Source organism: Terrapene carolina, unplaced genomic scaffold, assembly GCF_002925995.2.
Source record: "Terrapene carolina triunguis isolate 2854851 unplaced genomic scaffold, T_m_triunguis-2.0 Scaffold131, whole genome shotgun sequence".
In the NCBI taxonomy this organism is placed as follows: Eukaryota; Metazoa; Chordata; order Testudines; family Emydidae; genus Terrapene; species Terrapene triunguis.
In genome coordinates, this window is record NW_020664482.1 from 34,728,418 (window position 1) to 34,733,375 (window position 4,958).

General features: G+C 39.5%; 1 long non-coding RNA gene across 1 annotated transcript; it reads right to left on the reverse strand.

Moving 5' to 3' along the window:
* Nucleotides 1-506: 506 nt before the first annotated feature.
* Nucleotides 507-3,475, reverse strand: LOC112108640. The gene is made up of 3 exons (XR_002908258.1): nucleotides 1,802-3,475; nucleotides 1,316-1,466; nucleotides 507-645 (listed from the first exon to the last, which is right to left on the reverse strand). It is a non-coding gene; the product is annotated as an uncharacterized LOC112108640 (long non-coding RNA).
* Between the last annotated feature and the right edge of the window lie 1,483 nt (nucleotides 3,476-4,958).

Below are 4,958 nucleotides of genomic sequence, written 5' to 3' on the forward strand. Positions count from 1 at the left end.
AAATATTCCTTTCCTTATCCTAAGAAATTGGTACATTTTCACAATCATGAATTGGTACAAAGTATTTGTGTTCAATTTTAACTGGTATCCAATATGGCATCTGCCCTCACAAGATACAGAATAATAGTACATGCCTGGCCACCTGTTGTAAATGTTGTTTGAGATACAATCCAAAAACTCCAGTACCATGCTACAGAACTTCCCCAAAAGCCAGGTAACTGTATCTGCTGATACACTGGCTCTGATTCTCAAGTTGCAAGTGACTGCATAAGGTGCAAAGCAATAGAGAGGCTCACAAAAAAAAATTCTGCCTCATTACTCTGGGCCATTCCTTAAATATCTGAGCAGAATCAAATGTGTTCCTTGTTTTAGGTATTAGAGAAATATTAACACGTCAGAGTGAAAGCCATCAACCTCACAGTTATCTGTTATGTTATCCATATTTTGGTAGACATCCTCAATAAGATTGCTTCAAAGACCTTTGCCTAAAGTTGCCCCAGCAGCGCTTCCAAAATGTTTCAGCCCTTCTATTTATTTTGTTTCCTCTAAGTCAAAAGACAGGGTTTTATTTAATTGTTCACATTAATCACAAGATTAAACCACAGTTTGAAGAGCCCCAGCAGAGACTTCTCCTTGTGTGATGATCTGAAAGAGACAAAACACTTAGTTCAAAAACGTTCCCTCATCAAGCAATTGAAATCAGAGTAACTGATTTGTTCTTGGTATTTGCTACACAGTCATATAATCACTGAATCAGCTCCCTCTCATAATACCTACATCTCTAAGTTCAAAATTCATCTGAAATATTCTTCCAGTCATCAATATCTCAGAATTGGGTTTCTAAATGTGTCCCCTTGTATCTTTCTTGATTAAAATATATTTTCCACCAAATATATTTACCCTATCCATGGTCAAAATTAGGAAAGTTTTCCCAATAATTGGAAAGAGGATATATTTCTGCAGCAATCTCATGATTAGTTAAACTGTACATATAAGGACACATACATTGATGTCCAGAAACCCAACAAATGTATAATTAGCTGAATTGGGACTCTTTGTGTAAACAGAATGACAGGACAATGACACCACTTATAGATAGAAATATTGGGTAAACCATATCCACTCTGGCACAGCATGATTTGAATGTCAGCCCTTATATGACTGTTACATGTACTTTAACAGCATAGTAATATTTCAGGAGTCAACAGATGACTGGATTTTGTTGCAACTAGTTTTTTTTTACTAGATTAAAATGCCTGAATTGAATACTGGATAAAGTATTAATATTTAGCAATTTTATATTTTCTCTACCCACCTACAAATGAGAATTGCCTTTGACAATCACTCAGTTGACTTTCTTCACCCACCATTTGTTAAATGACAGAGTCAGGATTGCAGATCACATCACATGTAGATAGGGTGACCAGATAGCAAGTGTGAAAAATTGGGACGGGGGTAACAGGCACCTACAAAACAAAAAGCCCTAAATATCAAGACTGTCCCTATAAAATCAGGACATCTGGTCATACAATATGTAGAAAGGAGTAAAGTTCAATTTGTATGGAGCCAAACTGCAATTTATAGTCACTCCAGATCCAGCCTTAAGACCCTCTTTTTCAGGCAAATGCTTCCATTTTGATTATTTGGTTTAATTTAATGAATGGAGCCAGCAGCACCAACAGACCAACAGTCATTCCAACCTAGCTGGATTATGCGATGATTGAGTTAAATATCCCCCAGGAATACTGTGACACTTTTTTGTTGGTGCCCAGGACTGTGAGTCACCATGTTACCCACCTACCTCAGAAGGGAGAGAGTTGCTGGTGCTAAACAGTGTGTCAGCTCCCTGAGTGCCACAGTATGTTAGCCATCTAAACAATCTACCCAGGACTCGTCTGGCTCCTATTTGCCTTGCAGGTTAACACCTGTTATACATCAGAGATAGGGACAGGTGAATAAACATAGGTTTTCTGGCAGAAATCCTATCTCAGCTAGTGACTTATACCTTGACACAGACTCTTAGGATATATTTTCAGTATACACACAATTTAAAAAAAATATCACTAGTACATACTTTTCACAACGATATTAATGTTCAGAGTGAACAGGCTTTCTTTTGATACCTTATGAGACACTATTTATGGATAAATGCCATGAAAGCAATGTGTTAGGTGTAATGAGTTTGTCAGGCCTGGTAGGAGTTACTATCACAGAGTGATGATCCTTTGGCTGCTGGCATCAACGGGCCTCTGCATCACAAAAAAACCAAGCATTCTTTAAATTATTGCACAAAAATAATTTGATATTGCATACATACATCTGCATATAACTGTTACGACAGTGGCACAGTCATCTAGTCAACCTCCCCACTGTCAACACAAAATTGTTCCCCATATTATCTTTTCTCTTTCATGCATATAGGTTTGGTTGGCACATTCCTTCCTTGTTCTCCATAGAACTGGTGGGCCGGAAGGGCTTGTATGGACTTGCAGGAGTCTCTGAAAAATTCTACTTGTAGGGCCAGGTTCAAGTAGGGACAGAATGAAACTGATACAAAGATAATTTCACCTCTGCCCTCCTGGAGCATTGAGCAGAGGAGATGGGTCGCAGCTCTGTGGGTAAGGCATGGTTTAAAAAGCTGAACAGGAGAGGTTAAGTAAAAAGTGAAGACGCAGAAGGTAGAGAGTCAGTAGATGTGTGTCTGGGTCCCCCAAGATGTACCAGAGCCACTTTCCCTGTGCTGCAGGAAGCACTTCCCAGTTGTCTTGATACTAAGTTGCAGAAAAACTACTAGGAGGTTCCCCCAAAGCCCCAGCCTACCTCACTACTCCTTCAGCCTCTGGTGCTGTGTGGGAATCAGGCAGCAAACATGGAAATCATGCCTTATGGAGCCAAGGAAGCACGAGGAGTGGCAACCAAGAAGTGGCACTGATCCCTGCCCATATTGTGCTAAACCACCAAGTGCCCTGGAGGAGTAAAGGAGGACTCTCCCTTTCCAAGCTGCGCAGTAAATGAATGGGAAATGGAGGATGAAGAAGAGAAACAACATGCAAAGACAGAAAACACCCTTTCGAAGATTGAGACTAGAGGAACAGCAGCCAATAGGGAACAGGAATGTTAGAGTTAAGTGGCTTCCCTCGGTGGAAAAGTCTGTATACCAGAGAATAAGGATTTAAAGAGAGGTGAATCAGGAGGAGCTAAGGGGCAACTGGGGAACTCATCAGCAGATGTTCACAAATGCATTGTCACTGGAGGAAGTGGCAGGTGCTTAGGGGATGGGGACATGGTGGGAGGAGGAGGTGTACTAGAGATCCAAAATAATACCGGGGTAAACTGGCACTGGAATGGAAATAGGGGAGAAAAATGGAAGGTTCTGGGAACTAGGTAGTAAGCATGAGGAAAGATGGGGCGGCGTAGATTGGTAGCTAGACTTTCACACAGCCTGAAGTGACAAACATTTTTAGGAGCCTATTGTTAAAGTATTGGCAAAACATCACTGCTCTGCAGCAAAATGTTAAGTCTACAGCATCCAAAGCCGCAATGCACAAACAGAATTAGGGTTGGAGTGATTAAATATCCATAATAAAATAAAGGAAAATGATCAATGTAATTACATTAAAATGCCTTCCATCCTAAAACATGTCTCCATTTCTCCAACATCCAGACTACAGGCAAAACAGTCTTTTTGTTCTTAACTAATTCCTCTCAGGACCTGTTAAGACTCTGGAAAATTGACCAAAGTTTCAATTCTCTAAATCAATAGCTATCCACTCTCCTGAAACTACATGGCAAAGGTATTTAATTTGTCAACAGCAAAAGTTCAAGCCAATTCAAGCATAGCATTATAGTGTCTGCCTTGACTTGCAGTTTGTTGAAAATGTATTATTCTGTGTCTGCAGAGAGAAGACATTAGCCAGATATACCAGAAATAGAAGATTTACAGATTCTCACAATCCCTGCCAATAAGCTTTACCATCAGGTTTTCTAAAACAATTCTTATATTGCACCTGGAACTTTGTATGCCTAGTTACTTCAAGGAGCAAAAGACCAACATCATGCACAAAATCCATTAGCACCACTAAACATGCAAATCCAAATACCATTTGTGCTCACCAAAAAAAACCTGTGCAAAACTATATGTGCATACGGAGACAAAGATGGGCACCTTTGAAAATTTAGCTGTTGAAAAATGCATAAGCCCTTTTAAGAGAACGACTTTAAAATTAATTCATTGTTTGCAGCTGGGTCCCAAAATGTTCCATAAGAATTAAGTTGAGTATATAAAGTTTTTGCTTCTCTTTTCTTGACTTCCTTTTCTAATTTGAGAGAGGATAGGATGGACAGAGTGTACAATCTCTTACCTCCACATCTCTTTTCTTCTCTTGATCTCTCATCCCTTTTTGGTTGAAACTCATCTGTCTGCACCCTACACCCAGAGTTGTGTATGCTTTGAAAAAAAAAATCCACATCAAAGACTGTCACTGTGAAGAATACTTCCTAGGGACGGTTTATATAATTCAGTAGATGGGGCTGGTAGTCAACCTATATTAGCTAGTGAGAAACTAGAGACAGCTAAACTTCTGAGTTTATGCTAATTTGGGCCATTTCTCTTTGTGCTTATATTTTTTAAACTGTCCTGTGTTACCTCATTTGCACACTGTAGTCACATTTTGAAACAAATCATAAGGTGTTGAATATATATAGCCCTCAAAGATGGAATATCAAGTTTCCGTACTGTCATCCACTCACCATCACACAAGGCAGCACGACAGCCTTCCTTAACAGATACTCAAGATAAAACATGGCCTCCCCAAAAACAATCACGTTATTCAGTTAGCCCCTTACCTGCTACTGCATGAGTTTTTCTCTTTAAAAATATGTTCTAATGCTTTGCAGTCAATCTTTAAACTTCTTAAGTGATAGGCCTTCAATCATTTCCTTAGGAAGACCACTGAGTA